The sequence below is a fragment of the Carcharhinus amblyrhynchos genome, chromosome 8, assembly GCF_965287045.1.
Source record: "Carcharhinus amblyrhynchos chromosome 8, sCarAmb.v2.hapA, whole genome shotgun sequence".
Classification (NCBI taxonomy): domain Eukaryota; kingdom Metazoa; phylum Chordata; class Chondrichthyes; order Carcharhiniformes; family Carcharhinidae; genus Carcharhinus; species Carcharhinus amblyrhynchos.
Genome location: NC_137331.1, coordinates 17,005,736 through 17,030,146, shown reverse-complemented (window position 1 = coordinate 17,030,146; position 24,411 = coordinate 17,005,736). Strand labels below are relative to the sequence as shown.

Below are 24,411 nucleotides of genomic sequence, written 5' to 3'. Positions count from 1 at the left end.
AGCGATCAAGACCAAATCAGATTTGAACTTGTTGTTTTTGACACCATCAGACCAATCCACTACAGGAAAATGCATAGGTCATCATGGATATAAAGGTAGGAACTAATTGCCTGTCTTCAGTTCGATTAGTTAGCTCAGTGAGTTCAGCGTGTTCAGTTCAGTTCAGTGAAGTTGAACTGTAAAACTGCCACCTTTCAAGACTTGGAGAGGGCAACAGCAGCTCTCTGCCAGCTAAAGAAATATCTCAAGAAAACTCGCCATCTATCTACCAGAAGCACACCAAATCAGAAAGAGTTTACCAACGTCAACAAAAGAACTCCAAAGGTTTTTCCAATGCCACAAAACCTGCTTATATGTTTTTTTTGAGAGTGACTAAAATAGTGTTCATATTTTTTGGTAATTAATGGTCCTTATATTTATTTGAACAGTGCTCCAGTCAAGCTTTACTTTAATTGATATGTTCCTGGTTGGTTAAATAAATGACTTGTTAATTATTTACTTAGGTCTTTCTGTTAATAAATTCCTAAACCTTAATGAAGTTAACATCTTCTCAAACTAAATTAACATTACAAAACGAGGTAAAGAAGATGAACCTCTGCGTCGTAACACTCATAATCTTAAACACCTCGATTAGGTCACCCTTCAGTCTTCTCTGTTCCAACAAGAACTCAAGATCAGCCAACCTCTCTTCACAACTTAAATGTCCCATCTCAGGCAGCATCCTGATAAATCTCCTCTGCACCCCCTCTAGTGCAATCATATCCTTCCTATAATGTGGCGACCAGAACTAAACACAGTCCTCTAGCTGTGGCCTCACTTAAGTTTGAAACAACTCCAACATGACTTCCCTGCTTTTGTAATCTGTCTCAAATGACAAAGGCAGTGTCTCATGCCTTTTTCACCACCTGACCAACATGCTCTTCCACTTTCAGAGATCAGAAACATTCCTATGATTCATTCAATACTTTCTTGTCAAATTACTCCTTCCAATTCACTTATTTCCATTTATTTCATTTCATTCTGTTTCTTCTTTTCATCTAATTCATCAATTTTTACCACCCTCTTTTACTTTTATTTTCCCATTTCTCCATGCCCGCTCTCCTTCTTGCCCACGCTCCTCCACTGCCCCCTGCTTCAGGGCAACTACCTTAAGCATCTTTACCTCTGTTCTGCCATTCACACATTCTGATCACTAAAGGGAAACTTTTAGCACCTCTGTCCACCTTTTTCATGCTCATTTACATTCCCTATGTTCTATTACAGCCACCCCCACCCCAATGCTTAACATATAAATGTTTTTTAATTTTCTTTGTTCTTAATTTTCTTTGTTCTTAATTCTGTCAAAGGGTCATCCAGACTTGAAATGTTGGCTCTATTCTCACTCCACAGATGCTATAAGACCAGCTAACATTTTCCAGCATTTTCTGTTTTTGTTTCCGATTCCAGCATCTGCCATATTTTGCCTTTATGCCGCAGCTTTGAATCGTATACCATTCAAAATGTTTGAAATTGTACCCTGTAGGCCAAAGTCTAAGGGGGTGATCTTCTGAAAAAAATTGTAAATTCAGAACGAGTGTGAAAACGGGACAGTTTTGGATCCATTTTTTTGGCAAGTTCAAATATCAAATCCTGAAATCTGTTTCTTGTGCTAGGGGAGGGAACGGGGCTTAAATCATCAGCAAGTCTGATGATAGCAGCAGAAGATGCAATTGTACATGTGCAGCTCTCTGCTCTGACTTCAGCAGAGACCTGTCACACAGCCTCTCCAGATATAGCCTGTCTCCATGGCTTAAACCCAGTACCTCCCCTCACCCCCTCCTATTGCGGGCTCCATGACCATTTATGGCTCCCCCTGGGCTGGACCGATCGCTGACCTCCCAGCCTGCACCCTACTTCTGACAGACTGATTGCCCCCTGCACCTCTCCCTAGCCGAGTCCGGTTGGACCGATTACCAGCCTCCCTTGCCCATTCCCCCATCAAGTGCTATGCAGAGTGGCAGTGGTTACCCACTACAACATATGACAAAAGAGAATTTCAGTGTATAATTCACAAAGCCTTAGTTGACCAAAGCATTTGCATACTCATCAGATATATTCACAAAAGTGCAATTTATTTAGTTTTAGCACACCTATGAACTAGAGGTGTTATCAATATTTTTTAACTTTCCTAACCCTACTGCGACACCTGGGTACAGTCCTGCAGGTGAGTTTGATGTGGAATGCCACATCAAACTCACCTGGACTGGGGTAAACATGTAAGACGTCTCACAACACCAGGTTAAAGTCCAACAGGTTTATTTGGTAGCACAAGCCATTAGCTTTTGGAGCACTGCTCCTTCCTCAGGTAAGTGGGAGTTCTGCTCACAAAGAGGGCATATAAAGACACAACTTTATTTACAAAATAGTCCCCTTCTCCTGTCCTCCCTGAAAAGATTGGCTGCAGCCTCCTCAGATTCACTGAGGTCAGTGATCTTGGCTATCTCTTCTCTGATCTGGGCTGTCTCACATGTTATAATCTGGGCCAGTGGTTTATGAAGATGCCTAACCCTAATTTTTATATTTAATTTTGGCATGGGGGAGCATAATGTGTTTAACTCAGGTATGATTCAAGTGACCCACTCAGAAGCTTTTATTAAACAAACCTTATTTAAGAACACAGTTAAAATATAAGAACAATAAGCATAAATGTTACAAATTACAAGAGAACAATATTGTATAAACCTTAACAGCTAATTATACTGTTCCAAATCAAACTACCCTGCAGCCCTTTCTAGGCTTGGCACAGAAAGCAAATATGCTCACATGATGCTGGATTTTGAAGCTTTTTAACAACTGCTCTGAATTAGTCCTTTGGATGTTGAACTAAAGCATTGAGGCCTTCCAGTTCTGGAACTTTCAGCACACACCTCAGCCATGATCAAATGGCAGAGTGGACTCGATGGGCCAAATGGCCTAATTCTGCTCCTATATCTCATGAACTTATGAACCTTGAGAGAGAGAGAGAGAGAGACAGAGACATTGCTTGCTTCCAGATTCTAGCTAGCAACTCACAAACAACAGGATTTCCAACAATAGGAAGAGAAACAAGGAACAATGCATTTTATCTCTAGTCCAAACAGCTTCTGAGCCAAAATGAAACTGAATCCTGAAACTTTGCTGTGAAAAAAACTGTCTTCTCGGCATCACCTGGCCTGTCAATCATTTGCCACCAGCAGTTCAACAGGGTCATAAAAACCTTAGGAAACTGCATTCATCCATATAAAAGTAAACATTGCTTCAATTATCCTGTTTCAACAACAATCAAAGATACTGGCTATATACAAAATGGTGCCAAGGTAAACCACCAAGGCCTGTTTGAAAAAACTGCCGAGAAACATGCTTCAAATACATTTCTTAAAGGCGCGATATTGTTACACACACTTGTTGTGTGCTAGAGAGAGGCATGTGATCAGTGAGAAAGAAGCAGTCATTGGGTGAAATGTCCTCTGTGTTTGGTGAGCCCCTCCTAAAGGGCCAGAAGATGAGCAACATGATAGATGTGCGATGATGTGAAAGAGTCCATAAAGGATATGTATCCCTACCAATGGGTCAGATCCCTGAAGAGAGTAGTTATTTGAGTACATGATACCATGATGAGAGTTTGATACCAGAGAGAGTTAAAACATTACTTATCCTGTCAGAGTAGATGAGCTCATTGATTTGCTTTCTGCATTGGATGGCGCAACTCCTGCAGCTTTAATTATAGAGGCTATAATATCAATCTGTATCCTCAGTAAATATACCATCAAACAGCATGCCAGCCATGCTGACCTTTTGGGTGACAGCCTCCCAGGCTAGAGACATGATACCTGCGTGCTTTTTGGAGACACAACTTGGACACGGGACATGCCTGTGCGCTGGGGTTCCTTAGATCACAGCCTTGAGGGCTTGGTGGCTGAAACAGGGTGCTACTACCTTCTTGAGACTGTAAGCATTTTCTTCTGACTTCTTGCCATCTTGCAATCTCATGAAGATAGGTAGGCTGGACTGAGTGATTTGTATGTATTGAACTGGTGTTTATTTATGACCGTCAAACCACCAGCTGATGCTGCCATATTTAGCACCCAACTCACCAGGTGATTTGGCCTGATACTCATCTGTGCATGATTAATCAGGTGCAAATTTCCATCATTTCAGCCAGCAGGAAAGGCACTGCAGGAACCAGCTGCCACCGCATTAGTCACAACAATGGAAATTTCCACCTCATGATTCTATGAAATTGCTGTAAAATTATGAATATACACAGTGATCTCTGCAGCACTGATCCTACTAGAGGATGCAGTATCGTCAAAAGTGTCTGTTTCATTGGGCATTTAAGTTTGTAGACCACCTCAGTGTAGGAGGGAATGGCTCTTCCCATTCCTGTTCCAGTGCTTTGGAAGAATCTGGTGGAATCTTTAATTAAGCAGGAACACTTTAATTAAATTATTTTCTCATAATCATTTCTATTATTCCCTGTATAATTACATCACAACTCTGTTTTGGAACTGCAAATTAATTTCCTTACAAAATGTAAGCCATACAAATCTGCTGCAGGGTGATTCTCAGTAGTTATACAATGATTAAGTGTCAATTTTATTTTCAGGATATGCAGAATTATATGTCAACAAAGATATTTTCACAGGCTTCAGACATTATATGCAATTCACATAAACATGTCAGGAACACATAATATTGATTGTAAACAGCAAGAGATGCTGATTTATTTGTGTTAATATGAAAGACGTATCATCAGCATGCATGTACTTGTATATATTTGTACAATGGAAGGAGAAAGCAGAAGAAAAATCAAATAAAAGATCTACAACCAAAAGAGAAAATGCTGGAAAATCTCAGGAGATCTGACAGTGTCTGTAAGGAGAGAAAAGAGCTGACATTTCAAGTCCAAATGACTCTTGGTCAAAGATCTACAATCCTTGTTTGAATTGCAGTTGTTGCACTATGCTTTTCTATAGGTTTGTACTTAGACTGGACTCCAGAATGACAACTGAGTGCCGAATTCTGTACAAGTATGTGAATTTGAATTTAAATAAGAATTAAAATAGAACAACATTTAAAAAAAGTAATCAATTATTTGCCAGAGTCTCGCAACTTGAAACCTAACACTGGCAACAAATATTTGAACAAATTGCCAGTTGTTGTGGCATCTGCAAATTGAACCTGGTGCTATCTTTGTAATTTAAACATGTGTAAATACTTCAACTAAAGCAATTTTTTAATGAAACAGATGACGGTATAACTAGCTCCATTTTGCAATTGGTCTGTATTGTTAAAATTCAGTGTGCCAGTTCATGTGTGTACCATTTGACATTTCTGCAGCTGCCTTTATTTTTTTAAGGCTGATTAAACTCAGTTTGGGCCAATGCAGCATTATATTTGTGTTGATCACTGACAGCATATAGTTACATTCAAATGGTTTCTTTTTCCTCTAGATGTGTGTTTGAATGATCATTCACTGCTAAAAAGGGATGCAGGAAGCAATTTTTCAGAATGAATCTCAGTTTCCAGTGACTTATTGAGCTCAACCCCTGCAGCTTTAATTATAGAGGCTATGATATCAATCTGTATCCTCAGTAAATATAACATCGAACAGCCCTGTAAAAATACTCTTTATTTGATGCTGTGATCACTAAGATTTTACAGTCAGATATATGGCAAGCATTAGATCGAAAGTGGATTTCATGCTGCAACAATCCAAACAAGTGTAATTCATAGAATCATTGCATGTTTACAGATAAGAAACCACTCAGCCCATTGTGGCTACACTAGCTCTCTGCAAGAACAACTCAGCCTGTCCCACTTCACAGCCATTTCCCCATAGCTCTGCATGTTTTTCCTGTTCAGGAAATTTCCATGAGTGAGATTTTCCAGCCCCTCCCCCACCAAAGTCAACAGGGATTTGAATGGATCACCACATCTCCTAAAGGAAACTCAATGCAGAGGGCCAGTAGGTCTCAGGGCGAGATTTTCCAGCTGTACTCACCTCAAGGCCAGAAATTCCCACCTGAGGTCAGCTTTGCATGGTCCGTTTCCACCCGCTATGATTCCCGTGGCGAGTGGGACAGGAAAATTCCACCCACAGGGTGTGTTCCTGTTGAAAGACTAATTGAATCTACCTTCACCACACTTTCCCATAGTACATTCTAGATCTTAACCACTTGGTATATGAGAAAGTTTTTGCCAATCACCTTAAATCTGTGTCCTGTGCTTTCCAATCCTTCATCAACAGCAACAGTTTCTCTCCACCTACTTTGTCTAGATCATGTATTATTTTGAGCATCTCTATTAAATTGTCTCATCTGTTTCAGAGAATAGCCTCAGTTTGTCCAATCCACATCTCAGGTCTGAGTTCTGATGAAGGATCATCAACCTGAAAGTTTTGTGGGCAATTTTCCGACCTTGCCATGCCACTATTAATTGTACTGATGCCAGAGAATAATGTGCAAAGTTAATTCTCCCCTCCCCTTTCTAATGGCAAAACTGTTTTGCACCCATTCTTGCCCAGAAAGGGTGAGAGGGTGATTAACCTGAGATTGACTGTATTTCAATGTCATTAGCAAAATCGACATCCTCCCCTTCCCGAATGCATCCACGTCTCAGGCATGACATCATAGTCGCACAAATCATTAACGATTCAAAACCAACTCAAAAACGAATGCTTTCCTGCTACTGTCAGACTTTTGAATGGACTTATCTTGCATTAAGTTGATCTTTCTCTACACCCGAGCTATGACTGTAACATTACGTTCTGCATTCTCTCGTTTCCTTCTCTATGAATGGTACGTTTTGTCTGTGTAGCGATCAAGAAACAATACTTTTCCCTGTATACTAATACATGTGACAGTAACAAATCAAATCAAATCAAAAAATCAAATTACTGCTCTTATAAAGTGTGGTTCTGGTGCAGCAGTTGAGAGTGAGAGTGTGGGAGTGAGTACTGCTGTGCACCAACCTCCAAGTGCAAGACAATGGTTCAGCCACCACTCTGGGGCAGAGTGTGGTGGGGGGGGCCCATGAGCGTAGGAGCTTAGGGTACTTGGGCTGGGCTGGAGGTCCTCAGGTTGGGGGTCACTGCTGGGTTGGGGTAGCGTGGCAAGCATCCTCACTGCCTGTTGAAAGACCCCCCCGAGGGGTTGCAGAGGTGCAGGTCAAATCCTACTAATGTTGCACCCTCCACCTGGGAAGGCTCAATTATTTAGTGCAACATCCCTTCTCAGGCACCGCAGCAATCACAAGCACCTGGCAATTGACGCCTCAATCGGATGTTAACACAGCTCTGCACTCTGTGGTGCTCCGTACAGTGGCCACTCGGTTGGAAGTCAGGAGGATGCCTCCCAACCATCTGTCTGACCTGGATGCTGTGTCCAGAAGCCGCTTTGCACTAAACATCCAAGTTTATATTGAGAGGGATCCTCTTTGAGGATCGTCCCACTGCCATTCTTATGTTCAAAATGAACGCCAGAGGACTGAGCCCAGTCTGCCTCATCCTGTCAGCACTGCCTGTGGTATCAGAAGTCTGTATCTGAAGGGGAGGGAAATTTGCACAAGGCCATCCATAACCCTTAATTCCTTTACTGTTCATGTGTGCACACAGATGCTGGCAAGTGGCTCTACGTCACATACCAGCAAGCATGCAACTGCACTGGGGGTGCGGAAGACATCATGTGAAGGAATAGTACAGCCATGTGGGGCACCATTGGTGACCAAGAGATGACAGTGTCTGTGGCCACTGAGGCAATGTTGTGGTAACGATTGGCAGCTAATTGACACATGGCACCAGGGCATCAGGGTTCAGATGCATGGGGAATGGGGTGCCAGGAGGGATGATGGATAACCTCTCACTGACTCCTCTTCTGCCCCCACTCCAGATCAATTCTGAATTTTGGTATAGAGTCAGTAGAACTGGCAGCTTTAGTCATTGTAGTCATAGCAGTTGATGGACATCACCACCAGTGACAAGGCCAACCCAGGCCAGAGGCCATGCCAGGACATCAGGTAACAATTGGTCTGGGTCAGGACGTGGCCGCACATCGGCCTGAGGGGAACCTGAGGAGGGAGATGATAGGAAGGAGACAGCAGAGGAGGAGGAGACCCTGACTGTACAGGACATACATGTCCTGCAATGATCTGCCTGATGTCATATGTTGCCCAAGGCTCCACCTCAGGAGACAGTGCGACACCTGTGCTAGATCCTTGTGAACCTGGCACCTTGTGGGGAGGAGGTCACCTGCTCCATATGACAGTGAAGGTGATGGCAGACCTGAACTTAGCCAGGGGGTCATTCCAGGTTCGAATGGGACTTGGGTAGCATCTCGCAGTTGGCAGCCCACAAGTGCACCTGGGAGATCATGGATGTCCTGTACACTCAGGTAGGGCAGTGTATATCCATCTGAGCCATGCCCAACAAGATACATCAAGTTGAAGGCTTTGCTGACATCACCTGGATGCCCCAGGTGCAGGCGCTACAGAACTGCAGGCCCTGTGGATTCAGGGATTTCCTCTTTATCAATAGGAAGGGTTTCCTTGTGTGCGTCACCATGCGACCACCTCGCTAACATCCTGGAGGTGTGCATGCATCCCGGGGAGCGAGCACGACAGCTACATCCTGGGGCACTCGGACATCTCCGGGGTCTTCGTGGACCACTCTGTACTGCTGGGATGGCTCAGGATTTGGGGGGGAGACAAGTGCTCATGGCCGATGATGCCAGTGTGGAGGCCTGAGACCGAGGTGGAGATTTGTTATAGTGAGACCCACTCAGTCTGTCATCGAGCAGCGCATTGACCTGCTGAAGAGGTGGTTCTGCTGCCTGGACCGCTCTGGCGTTGCCCTCCAATACAGTCCCCAGAGGGCTGGGGGTTCTCTGGGCCTCTCTGGTGGAGGGTCTTCCACATCATGGTGGTCTGCTGTGAGTTCTACAAACTGGCACAGCAATAGGAAAACATCCTGGGGTACTACGGACACCCCTTGAGCGGAGGTAGACCAGGATGGTGTGGAGGAGGATGACCTGGGGGATGTGTGAGAATGACCTGGGGGATGGTGTATAGGCAATAGTGTGGCAGGGCAGGAGGACCAGGAACGACCTCATAAGAACATAACAACATAAGAACTAGGAGCAGGAATAGGCTATCTCATCCCTCGAGCCTGCTCCACCATTCAATAAGATCATGGCTGATCTTTTCGTGGACCCAGCTCCACTTATCCGCCCGCTCACCATAACCCTTAATTCCTTTGCTGTTCAAAAATTTATCTATCCTTGCCTTAAAAACATTGAATGAGGTAGTCTCAACTGCTTCACTGGGCAGGGAATTCCAGATTCACAACCCTTTGTGTGAAGAAGTTCCTCCTCAACTCAGTCCTAAATCTGCTTCCCCTTATTTTGAGGCTAGGCCCCCTAGTTCTGGTTTCACCCGCCAGTGGAAACAACTTCCCTGCATCTATCTTATCTATTCCCTTTATAATCTTTTACATTTCTATAAAATCTCCCCTCACTCGTCTGAATTCCAATGAATATAGCCCCAGTTTACTTAGTCTCCCCTCATAAACCAATCCTCTGAACTCCGGAATCAACTAGTGAATCTTCTCTGCACCCCCTCCAGTGCCAGTATATAATTTCTCAAGTAAGGAGACCAAAACTGCACACAGTATTCCAAGTGTGGCCTCACCAGCACCTTATACAGCTGCATAACCTCGCTGTTTTTAAACTCCATCTCTTTAGCAATGAAGGACAAAATTCCATTTGCCTTCTTAATGACCTGCTGCACCTGCAAACCAACTCCTTGTGATTCTGGATACTGAGGTCCTTCTACACAATACCGTGCCATAATTTTTTATCATTTAAATAGTAGTCCCATTTTGCTTTTATTCCTACCAAAATGGATGACCACACATTTACCAATATTGTACTCCATCTGCCAGATCCTTGTCTACTCCCTAGACTTTCTATATCCCTTTGAAGACTTTCAGCATCCTCTGCACACTTTACTCTGCCACTCATCTTAGTGTCATCTGCAAATTTTGACATACTACATTTGATTCCCCGACTCCAAATCATCTATGTAAATCACAAACAATTGTAGTCCCAACACTGATCCCTGAGGCACACCACGAGTCACTGATTGCCAATCAGAAAAGCACCCATTTACTCCCACTCTTTGATTTCTGTTAGTTAACCAATCCTCTATCCATGCTAATACATTACCCATAACACTGTGCACCTTTATGTGCGGCACCTTGTCAAATGCCTTGTCAAATGGAAATCCAGATATACCACATCCACAGGTTCCCCATTGTCCACTGCACATGTAATGTTTGAAAAGAATTCTACCAAATTAGTCAAACATGCCCTTCCCTTCATGAACCTGTGCTGCGTCTTACCAATGGGACAATTTATATCCAGATGTCTCACTATTTCTTCCTTGATGATAGATTCAAGCATTTTCCCTACTATAGAAGTTCGGCGAACTGGCCTATTTTGACACACTCAAAATGAATGCCAATTTCGAGTCTTTACATCGCTCGTCGATGTGATTGCCTACCTCTAGCGAATCCACATCAAGGGAACGCTGATCTAAACTGAGGACAGATATATAAGGTCAAAATAAAGGACAATTAAGCTACACTGACATCCCAGAATCTAATTGGGCCTAATGAGCCAGGTGTTCGATTACCCAGTGCACGAATCTCCACCTCTAAGGAAGGGGATGAATTAGGGTGGGAGTGGTGGGGCAAGCTGAATTAGGGAGTAGTAAATGTTAAAGTATAATGAAATAATAAGAATAAAACTAAAGTTAAAAAATTAAAATTAAAACATTAAAACTTAAAGAATTTTACAGGGCCACAGCATGCAATGTAGACCAATCGATCCGAAATACAACTGAGCCAGTTTGCAACATGCAATGCAACCCAGCCAAATGAATTAGTGTCAATTTAATGTTGCCGATCTTTGGGTTGTGGGAGGAGACCGGAGTACCCGGAGGAAACCCATGCAGACACGAGGAGAATGTGCAAACTCCCACAGACGGTGATCTGAGCCGGGAGTCGGACCCAGGTCCCTGGAGCTGTGCAGCAGTAGTGCTAACCACTGTGCTATCGTGCTGCCCGTAACACGGTCCAATACAAGTACACCCTCACGGACAAGGAGTACGAAGTAGCAACAGAAACGCGCACCCGCACCACGCCAAGGATCGGTGCGGACACCGAAGACATCGCACCAACCGAGCGGCTGGGCAGAAGCCACATGGGCGGAGGAGTACCGGCAGCGTGGAGGCCCGCTAGCAGACGAGTGACCAAATGAGTCACTAGAACACACGGGGCAGACACGACAACACAAGTGCTATCTGGTGCACTGCTGAACTGCCACACGAAAGGACCCGCGCCCCACACAAACAGGCCAGACACACCGTCAAAAGCACTCCAACCGCAAGGGTGGACTGCAAAGACACCCCTATAGTACTATGTGCGACACAACGACAAAGCCCCTCCAACAACACAGGCAACACGACAGCTCAGTGACTATCACTGTTTGCTGTGCAGACACATGGATTTGGGCCAGTGTCTGTGGGAGTTTGCGCATTCTCTCCGTGCTTGTGTGGGTTTTCTCCGGGTGCTCCGGTTTCCTCCCACACCCCAAAGATGTGCTATTCGGCTGATTGGAGGTAATAAATTGTCCCTAAATTAGTTTTCCCTCAATGTGGAATGCCATAAGCATAGATAAGGGTCATGGGTGGAGGGGGGACTCGTAATGTTAAAATGGCGATGCAGGCTCATTGGGCCAAAGGGCCTGTTTCCGGACTGTTTTTGTTCTTCGTTCTATTGACCTGTAGGTTCCCACTAATCTTTACTTTGTATGCATTTTCTTTCAATTTGATCCCTCCTTTATTTCCTTAGATATCCATGGCTGATTATCTGTTTTTCTACAGTCCTTCTTTATCACTGGTATATAAGTTTGCTGAGCACTGTGAAAGATCTCTTTGAAAATCCTCCACTGTTTCTCAATTGTCCCACCATAAAGTTTTTGCTCCTAGTCTACCTTAGCCAACGCAACCTTCATCCCTTTCTAGTCTCCTTTGTTTAAACATCAGGCACTGGTATTGGATTTCACCTTCTCACACTCCATTTGTATTTTAAATTCAACCATACTGAGATCACTTCTTCCAAGAGGATTCTAAACTGCAAGAACATTAATTATTCTTGTCTCATTAAACAGGTCCAGATCTCCACTAGGTTCACACATTTGGAAGTACAATGTCCGGAAGCTCCAACCACCACTTTGACATTATCCCAGGATGATGGGCCTTGGTTGGTTGTGCTAGCAAGTGACTTGTCCAGATGGTGATGTGATGATGACTCACTGTGAGACAGTGTTGCCTGACCATTGACAGCACACAGACACTCATGCCCATGACCAAGTGAGGGTTGGGGGCATCACTGTGCAGGATGATGCTCCGGGAGTGGGGATGTGCATTGGGAGCATTTGTGTCCCTTGGTTTGGTGGCTATCATAAGTTTTAGGCTGAGGGACAGGGATCTCGGAGTACTGTGGGAACAGTCAGCACCCTGTGGGTGGAAGGGAGGTCTGGAATGCGCTGTCTGAGACAGCAGTAGGGGCTGGTAACATTACAACGTGCTCAGCTGGGTGCTTGGAGAACCATGGCATCCAGGGATATGGTGCTGACTTGGTGGACCAAACGCCCTCTCATGCACTGTATGATGCTCCATGTCTCTATGGGTATGGGTGGGGTACAAGGCTCTCTCTGGGAGACATGTGAAAGACAGAGGAGTCACTGTTGTGGAAAGCAATAATCTTTAATTGTGAATATTCACAGTGTATACTGTCCTATCCCTGATTACAGTGTCCACCTTCATGAGTGATCTCTTAGTGCTTCTAAAACTTCTTAACTTTTTGCGGCCTGCTTCTGTATCTAAGTGACCCATAGGATGCACAGAGGTGGTCAGCTGTGTTCCATGTAATGAAGGCACCATCTCCTTTACCTGAAGTCTATAGGAGTTCTCCAAACAGACTTTCAGCTGCTGGAATGTCTCCAGCATGCCCTCCTGCAGTCCCTGGCTCTGCTTCTGCATCTCCAGCAACTCTGTGACATCATTTTCCAGCGGCCCAGCACCTGGCTGGGGGCTGGCTGTGTCCTTGGATCTGGCAGATTCTGCCTGCCTGATTCCTCAGATGTTCCTGCTTCCACCTGATGTGCATCAGCCACTGTATGGTGCTCACCAGAAAGTGACCCTGAAGCCTCTCTGCTAATTTCACCCACCAAGGTGCTGGTGGATGGTGCAGATGATGCCTATGATGACTGGTCATTAGTTTCTGAAGTGCTTGCCTCTGAAGTCACAAGAGGAGGGAGGTGCTGTGGGGGACACAGCGTTGGGGGACATGACTCTGGAGGGTCTGGCCTCATCCTGTATTGCTCCTACAAGAGAAGACATATGGGAGGGACGAGTATCTGGGCAGTTCAACATTTACTTGAGAAAGGTGTAAATGAATCAAGATATTTTGGATCCTAACTTCTGTGCACACCTCTGACATCAGTCGTTTACAGATTTCTCAGGCGACTTCCCTGTGAGCTCCAATGCTCGTTCCTCAAGATGGGTCGGAAGACGTAACTCGGAAATTTCACCACCCATCTTTTCCTGTTCCCTTCAGTTGTGGGCCATCTTCTCCTGTGGAGACATCGGGGGATGATTGAAAACTTGATGGCTGGTGGGTCTGGCCAGAGGTGTGGTATGGCTCAGCAAAGTGCAACATCAGGCAGGGATTGTGATGAGTGGTGTCCTAGAGTCTCAAGAAGGATGCTGTGGGGTCGGATGCTGGATAGGTGTGGGGTCTCCGGGAGTGGGTGGTGGTGGACATGCCAGGTATGACAGATGAAACTGATACCAGCAGGAGATGGGTGAACACTCATCCTTGCAACTGGAATGAGGTCATTCATCTTCTTCCTGAATTGGGCCCCGGTCCTGTGTGTCAGTCCACGGGCTCTGACTGCAGTGGCCACTGCCTGCCAGACTGTATTGGAGTCCCTGCTCCTTTGTTGTCTTCTCTCATGCATTATTATCAATAGATTTTGATCCACTTTTCATTTAGAGAGATGTCCAATGCAATCAATTAAGAGCCTTGTAAAAGGTTCCTCAAATGCTGAAATGGGTGTTAAGGGTATTAAGGTTTTATCACTGTTTGAAGTTTCCCTATGACATGACGTGTGACATGACTGGCAAAATTTAACCACATCTTTATCAGTTCAGGCCAATAAAAGTGTTTTTGTATTTTAGCTTGAATTTTCCTTATTCCCAAATTACTTCCTACTGATACCTCACGTGCTTCCCACAACATCTTCTTTCTATACTATACCGGCAATATCACTTGAACTTCTGCTCATTTTTCATCCGCTTGAATGTGTAAAAGTCTCCATTTCCTCATTAAGGCATGATTTTTAAGATAGTATTCTGGTATACACTCACATTCCCCTTCCCCTTTCTGATGACTGCCAACTTTCCTGAACTAAAAATATCCACTTTATCTATTCTTGTTCTGTTCCAACCATCTGACCAAAAATTGTTTCTGATAATTGAACTTCAATTTTCTGAATCGTTACTCTTTGATTTCTCCTCTTGTCTTAACCTGAGACTTTGTGACCATGTTGCCACACAATCAAGAAAAATCCCAGGATATGCATCCTTTAGCAACTCAGTTGTCTGATTTTCCACTAGCTTTATCGTATCTGGAGTGAAACACCTTATGCTTGCCTGCGCCAAATACAAAGTGCAAAAACTATGCTCAACTTCATAAAATATATTTGGTTTTCTGTCCTGGATTATAACAATTGAGGGTTCTGTGCGGGTTTAAAATCTATTTTCCTTCATTGATTTGGGAGAATTGGACTCAAAGACAGCAAGTGGTGAGCATATTTGTGTTTTCTTTTCAGGTGTTGTATTTAGGTTTAAATAAAGAGTGCCTTGTGGAATAATGGCTCTTTTAGAGGCTAAGAAGTGCCAAGGGTGGAAGAAGTCAGGGTGGTTTACAAAAGATGACTAAAATAAAGCTTCTGGAATTGGGAAAACATTGCTATTGACATTATCTGACTGCGTAAAGGAGGCGGAGATAATTGTGGCGATAGCTTAGTAGTGGAAATTGACAGAATCAGTCAGAATAATTGAAAACGGCTAGAATCCAATTACAAATGAAGCAAATTGAACATGTAATTCAACAGTTTGAATTACAGAACGAGAAAGAAATGAGACTGAGACAGTTTGGCAGTTAGAGCCAAACTGTGATGTGTCTCCATTTGGCATCAGGGTAGTACGAGCACATAGATGGCCAAAAGGAGAGGAACGCATATGCGTCCAGGACCTTAGTTATAACAAAAAGAAAGTACACCCACACTGAAAAAGAAGGATTGGTGGTAATATTTGGAGTGAAGAAATTTCATCAATGTCTTTATGACTGGAAACTTTGATTGTCACAAGCCAGTACTGGGACTACTAACAGAGGACAAAGTGGTGCCACTGATAGCATCGGCTCAGATCCAACAGTAGGCGATATTATTGAAGACTTACAACTACCAGGTGGCAAATGTGGATGCCTTAAATAAACTACCTTTAGCAGACACCCCACTGATGGTAACCCAAGTAGACAGACGGTAATGACTATGAATTTTCTGGATACCCTCCCAATGGCCACACATAATATGTTTTTGGACACAAAATGATGCTGTTTTTGCAAAAGTTAAACATTTAGTATTGACAAGGGAAACAGAAAGGCCAGTACAGCCCCAACTCCTCCCTTATTGGAATAGAAGAGAGCTGCTCATGGTAGAAGACGGAATACTGCTATGGAGGAACACAAGTGGTCGTTCCAAGTCAGGGCCACAGTGCCGTATTGGCTGAACTTCATCACAGCTACCCAGGAGTGTCCAAAATGAAGATGCTGGCGAGGAGCTATGTATAGTGGCCCAGAATGGATGCAAACTTAGTGCCGCTTGTGAGTCAGAACCAAGAATGCCAGCAAGGATAAAAGTTGTCACCAGCAGCTCCTCAACATCCATGGGAATGGTCAGATAGACCATTCTCAGCTGCACATGGATAATGCAGGCCCATTCATGGGCTCGATGTTCTTGGTCATAGTGGATGGTCCACTCCAAGTGGATGGATGTATATAGGGTGCATTTGGCAAACACAACAATAACGATAGAAAAACTTTGCATCTCATTTGCAACGTATGGGACCTGGAGGTGCTAATCTCTGACAATGGACGGGCTTTCACCAGCCAGGAGTTCACTCGATTCATGAAGTCAATTGGGATTTGACATATCAGGACGGCACCACGTCATTCATCATCGAACAGCCTCTTGGAGAGAGTGGTCCAGACCTTAAAAGCTGGATTAAACAAAAAGGCAGCAGCATCAATGGAAACCAAGCTCTCGTGTTGGTTATTTGATCATAGGACAATTCCCATACCATATAAGAATTACATCTGCAGAATTGCTCGTGGGCAAACAACTCCATACCAAATTAAGTTTGCTATTCCCAAACCTGGGAGGGAAAGTTGCAAAGCAACAAGAAGCGCTCATTGGATAGACACATGGAGCACACCAGAATGATAGGGAGGGAATAGCTTGATCTTGGGATTGGACATAGCTCGGCACAACATTGAGGGCCAAAGGGCCTTACTGTGCTGTAATGTTCTATGTTAAGCTCAACGCAAAGGCCTCGACAGTAGCAATTGGGAGGAACAATTGGAGGCTTGTGAAAAAGTAAAGAATTACGCAAATAATCCAGCATAGTTACCTGGAACAATTGAGTTTAGAGCGGGCCCTGTATCTGACTGAAGATGCGTGAATGAGACCATCCTAAAAAATACATCTGGACCAGGTGCAGGCCTCAAAATCGCAGTTTGACCTGGAGCAAATTACGCCCTGTGAGCTGAGAACTGAGGAGAGTCCTCCCAGACCAGCCAGCCCCACTTCTCCATTGCTTAGGACCTCAGAGTCCAAAATGAATGCTGCTGACAAAGCCACGGCTACTCCTCTGCCGCCCGAGGAAGGGGACGAACAAGAACTCCAGCACTTGCGTCGTAAGATATGGGTGCCTCTTAGATATCCTCCTTCCAAATCGAATGCTAAATCAGAGGAGGATCAGGCATAAGCGCTGAAACATCAAAAAACCCATGAAGTGCATGAACCACCAAGACTCCTCTGACTTAGTGGAGGAGGGATGTAATGACTTCAACCTGGGGTTGGCCTCTTGAAGTATGAACACCCTGGTTAAGGTCATAATTGCCCAAATAGTGAGCCTCACCCGTATATAAAAGTGGGAGTGTCAAGTCTTCTAGCAGTCTAGATTCTGACTGTGTACCAGAAACATTCTTGGAGTGGAATAAAGTTTGTTAATAAAGGGAATCTAGTGAAGGGACACTGACCTCTGAGGACCTGTTTCGGGGGGAAGGCAAGATCAGGCTATTGAGTTGGTGATCAGTCATAATCATTAGGAATGGTGGAGCAGGCTCAAAGGGCCGAATGACCTACTTCTGCTGCTATTTTCTATGCTTTTATGTTTCTATAATAAGCTAGAAATGGTTGCACATTAATCACGTGAGTGCAGTCAGTGGCTTTGTGTATCATTTGGAATCTTGCTATTAAAGCAGAATGGGATTGTTCTTGCTCCCTTCACCCCCTCTCCTGATGTACATGGCCTCTGTGACCTCTGAATGCTGCAAAGGAGCAAATGGTTTATTCGGGCCTTTCAGGCACACTCAACTCCTTCCAAGAGTCCAACTAATATAATTTCTGTCAACTCCTCAAACACAAATTACTTCCACTCACTCTACAGTCGCAAATAGATAATAAAAGCATCTCATTTTCAGGTTAAGTGGTGCTGTCATAAAATTGTAATGGTGTCGCTGGGGGAGAGAGGGGTTATGGGGGATTGCCCATGTGCTGCTGAATGCATGTTCAGACAGGCAAAGTGAGGTCATAAATAGCAGAGTGAGCATTAAATCAGCATTAAATCAGCATTAAATGCTGACTGCCATCATGATCCATCTCCATCTATCTGCATACTGGCAGAGCAGGCAATGCTATATTTCTATGGATAAAAGATTACTATTTCACTGGAAAAGACTATAAGAGGATTGTATCAATCCATTTCACATCCTTCTGTTCTCAGCCCTTCCCTTCACTCTCAGAGCCACGACAAGGTTCCCCTTATCTTTACCTTCCACCCCTCCAGCCTCCATATTCAAAAGATCATCCTCCACCATTTTTGACAGCTCTAGTGTGATGTTAGACATAGGACATTACAGCACAAACAGGCCCTTCAGCCCACAAGTTGCACCGATCATATCCACACCTACCAGGCCTATCTATAACTCTCAATCCCATTAAATCTCATATACTCATTCAGAAGTCTCTTAAAAGACCCCAACAAGTTCGCCTCTACCACCACGACGGCAACTGATTCCACTCACTCACCATCCTCTGAGTGTAAAACTTACCCCTGACATCTCCTCTGTACCTGCTCCCCAGCACCTTAAACCTGTGTCCTCTCGTAGTGACCATTTCAGCCCTGGGAAATAGCCTCCGAGAATCCACCCTATTTATACCTCTCAACATCTTATAAACCTCTATCAGGTCGCCTCTCAACCTTCATCTCTCCATGGAGAAAAGACCTAGCTCCCTTAACCTATCCTCATAAGACATGCCACCCAATCCAGGCAACATCCTTGTAAATCTCCTCTGCACCCTCTCAATAGCTTCCACATCCTTCTTGTAGTGAGGTGACCAGAACTGCGCACAGTAATCCTAGTGGGGTCTGACAAGGACCATAGCACTGAACATGTCTTCCCCAGCCTTTCCTTTCAGCATTCCAAAGGTATCATTCTCTCCAAGACACACTGGAGACTCTGAAAAAAAACCCTCCCTTTCCTATGGCATCTTTCTGTGCCTTTCAGCTCCCTTCTCATCATCTAAATGTGACACACTCCCAAGTGAAAGAATGATTTACTTGTACTTCTGTCAATTTAGTATACTGTTTATGATGTGATCTCCTTTATATTAGGGCGACCAAATGTAGAAGAGGTGACTGCTTTGTGGAACAGAAGGAAGCCACTTGGCAGAGTATGTACCTGTATCAGTTAGTCCCACTCCCATGTCCTTTCCTCAAATTCTGAAAATTATTTCCTCTTCAGTTACTCAACCAATTTCCTTCTGGAGATATTTCTGATTGAATCTGACTCTAACACATCCTGACAGTGCATTCCAGCTTCTAACCATCTGCTGTGTTAAAAATGATCTTTGTCACGTCTCCATGGCTTCTTTTGCCAACAACTTAAATTGGTGTCCTCTGGTTCTTGACCCTTCTGAAAATTGGAACAGTTTCTCTCTATAGAGTCATAGAGGCTTACAGCACGGAAACAGGCCTTTCAGCTCAACTTGTCCATGCTGCCCTTTTTTATTAAAATTCCTAAGCCAGTCCCAATTGCCCGCATTTGGCCCATATCCCTCTATACCCATCTTACCCATGTAACAGTCTAAATGCTTTTAAAAGACAAAATTGTACCCGCCTCTACTACCTTTGGCAGCTCATTCCAAACACTCACCATCCCTGTGTAAAAAAATTGCCCCTCTGGGCCCTTTTATAGCTCTCTCCTCTCACCTTAAACCTCTAGTTTTAGACTCCCCTACCTTTGGGAAAAAATTATTGATTATCTAGCTGATCTACACCCCTCATTATTTTATAGACCTCTATAAGATCACCCCTTCCATGCTCCAGAGAAAAAAGTCCCAGTCTATCCAGTCTCTCCTTATAATTCAAATCATCAAGTCCCAGTAGCATCCTAGTAAATCTTTTCTGCACTCTTTCTAGTTTAATAATATCCTTTCTATAATAGGGTGACCAGAACTGCACCCAGTATTCCAAGTGTTGACTCACCAATGTCAAAGAACAAAGAACAACACAGCATGGGAAACAGGCCCTTCTCCAGTTGGAGAATGTAGTTTCTTCAGTTGGAGAATGTCGCAGGAAAATGAACCCAGAAATACCCAGGGTATGATAAATCAGTGTGACTCTAAATTTCATTATGCTTTCAACTGTCCAAAATGATCTAATAGATAATACACATGACACAAAAGAATCAGATGAGGAGAGAGATAGTGACTAGAAAGAAGGCATTGTCTTATTAATGTGAAGCTTTACTTCCGTAATGAGAGTTTTGGTTGCAGAGTCCTTTTAATTGTGCTGCATTAGACAGTGGCTGTATGTCTTCCATGTGTGGAATTGACTGGTTAAGAGGTTATCAGGACTCCTTAAATGCTGAAAATCGGGACAAGGTTAAAGAATTTGAAAGTTCCACAAGTTTCGGGTTTGGGGATGTTAATACCCTAAAGTCACTGAAAAGAGTGACAATCCACCAAAGAGGTGGATGGGGGTAAGGCAGTTGATGTGGTAAATATGGATTTTAGTAAGGCGTTTGATAAGGTTCACCATGGTAGGCTTCTGCAGAAAATGGAGACGTATGGGATTGAGGGTAATCTAGGAAATTGGATCAGGAATTGGCTAGCAGATAGGAGACAGAGGGTGGTGGTTGATGGTAAATATTCGTCATGGAGTTCGGTTACGAGTGGTGTGCCTCAGGGATCTGTTTTGGGGCCACTGCTGTTTGTAATTTTTATTAATGATCTGGATGAGGGTATAGTTGGGTGGATTAGTAAATTTGCTGATGACACCAAAGTCAGAGGTGTGGTAGATTGTGAAGAAGGATGTCATAGTTTGCAGGAAGACTTGGACAGGTTGCAGAGCTGGGCCGAGAGGTGGCGGATGGAGTTTAATGCGGAGAAGTGTGAGGTAATTCACTTTGGTAGGAATAACAGATGTGTTGAGTATAGGGCTAACGGGAGGACTTTGAATAGTGTGGATGAACAGAGGGATCTAGGTGTATGTGTACATAGATCCCTGAAAGTTGGGAATCAAGTAGATAGGGTTGTTAAGAAGGCATACGGTGTCTTGGCGTTTATTGGTAGGGGGATTGAATTTAGGAGTCGCAGCGTCATGCCTAGTTTGGGGGCGTTTAAGAGATCCATGGATAGGTTTATGGACGAAAAGGGATTGGTTTAGGTTAGTGGGTCATTGTTTTTTAACTGGTCGGCGCAACATCGTGGGCCGAAGGGCCTGTTCTGCGCTGTAATGTTCTATGTTCTATGTTCTATTTAATCTCTTGCAATATTGCAGGACTGAATCATTTCATTAGCACAAATGTGTTTCTGAGTAGACCATCATTGAAGAAAGCACATATGAAACTGGACACGGAAATTGATAAGGCAACAGTTTTTGGAAAAATGGTGGACTTACAATTTACACTTTGGTATTGTGTTAATGACAAATAACTTTTTGAGTAAAGGGGTTAAGGGCGTGTTATTAGCATCTGGAAATGGGTCTTTACCTGATCAAAAGCTCATTGTATTGAAAATGCATCGGCAATTTGGGCATCCATCTCCTCGGAAACTGCAAAATTTATTAAAGGATGCAGGAGTAAGAGATGAAGACTATACCAAGTTTATAGAACAGGTCAGTGTTTGGTGTGAGGTTTGTAGGAAGTACAGAAGGACACTTTATGACCGATTGTAACCCTATCTTTGGCCAGAGACTTTAAACAACATTGTGGCCACGGACCTCAAGATCTGGATTAAGAAAACAATATATTTATTTTGCACTCTGTCGATCTAGTAACCAGATTTAGTCAATCAACCATTGTACGTAGTAAAGGAAAGAGAATACTTCTGGATCAGATCATGGAAAAATGGATAGGGATTTAAATGGGACCATAGGCAAAGTTCCTTACAAAGAATGGTTGGTTGGGGGGTAGTTTACAAATGATGAGTTTAGGTATAAGTGTGAAAACATGAATATCATACTCATAAATACAGCTGCAGAAAGCCCATTTAGAAATGGGCTGTGTGAGAGAAACCATGCTGTAATAGATCAGTTGCTCTGGAAAATTTTGGCAGATAGACAAAATTGTAAGTCAGATTTAGCCTTAGCATGGACGGTACATATAAAGAACTTATCACAGATGGTTGGGGGCTATAGCCCGTATCAATTAGTATTTGGTAGAAATCCTAAAATTCTGTCCATTTTAATGACCAGCCTCCAGCTTGGGAAGGGATTACAATTAACTCCGTGTTTGCTGAGCATTTAAATGCACTGCATTTAAGTAGAAGAGCGTGTTTGGAAGCACAAGTCTCTAAACACCTTTGCAGATCATTAAGGCACAATGTACAGCCATTAAACACTTTTTTCCAGCAAAGAAACATAGTATACTATAAGAGAGACAATTTTAATGAATGGAAAGGCCCAGGGAAGGTTATAGGCATAGATGGCAAAACAATTATTTTGCAACATGGTAATTAGACTATTAGGGTACATTCATCAAAGATAATGGGTTCAGATTACAAACATGCAAATCCAGAAAGAGCAGATGAACATGATGAGGAACCAGAGTCATCTGAAGTTCACATGTTGCAGAATTATGAGGACTAGCTGAAATAGGGTATCTGCAGAGGAACACAATACTTTTGATGAACTAGAACAAACCATTTTTTCTCAAGGTCAGCTGCCAAAGATTGATACAAAAGTGATTTACTAGCCTGAAGGGTCTAGTCAATGGAAAGATGCAACTCATTAGTAGAGCAGGAGAGACCACTGGAAAGTATAAACATTGGTTGAATGTACAGAATACAGGGGAAGAGGTCAGGACCATGGATTGGGAACACAAAATTTAAAAATGGAGGGCACAGAAACTTAGTGTATGCTCAGACAGTAAGTCCAATAGTGAAAGTGTGCGCGGGAAGAGATCGAGAACTATAGAAAGAAAATCCCACAACAGGAGGGAAAGATTAAACAGTGGTAGTACAGAAAGAGATATCAGGCAGGATAGGGGGTGTAGCTTGACAAGGTCTCGGAATATGAGTAAGACCATGAATACTACTAGATCAGAAGCCCACATACTCGTGAGATTTTGGTGGTTTCCAATAAATTAGATGAAAAAGTTATAAAAAATGCCAAACAGCAAGAACTGCATAGCTGGAATGAATTTGGGGTACACCAGAGGTACCAGATAAGGGACAAAGAGCTATATCTCACAAATGGATTTGCACAGAAAAGGTGCTTCCTGGTGGAACTTATAAGGCAAAGGCCAGGTTTGTGGCAAGGGGATTTGAAGAAAACTTAGAAGACCAGGATTTAAGGGTGGATTCACAAAGGCATGGGAATGCAAATCTATAGATATCAAAGTTGCCTTATTGCTGGGGTATCAGCTTATTGGAGAGATATTTTTCTCCGTTCTCCCAAAGAGGCAACTAACACAGAAATACTATGGAAGTTAAATAAATGTGTATATGTGTATAAACATTGCGTTCTACAGCTTGGTGTTTTTCAGTAAGGTCGGTTTTGTTTAAGTTAGGCTGTTGTCAGTTGAAAACAGATCCTGCAATGTTTTATTGCCACTATAAAGGAAATCTTTCTGTTATCTTTATGATGCATGTTGATGATTTTTTTATGGGGTGGTAATAGTGATTTTGAAGTCATTGTTATCTCTGAGGAAGGAATTCAGGGTTGGAAGTCAGGCTTCACGCACTTTCAAATATATTGGGCTGGAAATTGGACAGACTGAGACAGGTATCACTTTACGCTAGCAATCTTATTTGGAGAGGATCAGCCCTATAGCAATTAGCCAGGGAAGGGCTTCACAAAAGGACACAGTGGTTTCTAAGATAGAAAAAGAGGAATTCTGAAGTTTGATTGGGCAAATGAATTGGCTACGTAGACAGACCAGACTAGACATTAGGTTTGATGTCTTAGAGTTGAATACAAAAATGAATGATCCTACAGAAGAAGACATAATGAGAGCAAAAAAACATTGGCCAAACTAAAAATGCAGGGGTGTGTTTTGAGGTTGCCATTTTTGGGTGATCGTAGATATCTGAAACTCATAGTTTATAGTGACATATTGGAAACAATATTCATCAATTTTTTTGGGCGGCACAGTAGCACAGTAGTTAGCTCTGCTGCTTCACAGCTCCAGGGTCCTGAGTTCAATTCCCGGCTCGGGTCACTGTCTGTGTGGAATTTGCACATTCTGCTCATGTCTGCGTGGGTTTCCTTCAGATGCTCTGGTTTCCTCCCACTGCCCAAAGATGTGCGGGTTAGGTTGGTTGGCCATGCTAAGAAATTGCCCAGGGATGTGTAGGTTAGAGGGATTAGTGGGTATAATATGGGGGTAGGGCCTGGGTGGGATTGTGTTCGGTACAGACTCGATGGGTCGAAGGTCCTCTTTCTGCACTGTAGGGTTCTATGATTCTATGATATCCTGTG

The 24,411-nt window shown here is 43.5% G+C and overlaps 1 protein-coding gene across 4 annotated transcripts in view; it reads left to right on the top strand.

Moving 5' to 3' along the window:
- The window catches only part of oxr1a (oxidation resistance 1a), a 588,813-nt gene that overhangs the window by 213,572 nt on the left and 350,830 nt on the right, over positions 1-24,411 (top strand). The gene's annotated exons all lie outside the window — the stretch shown is intronic.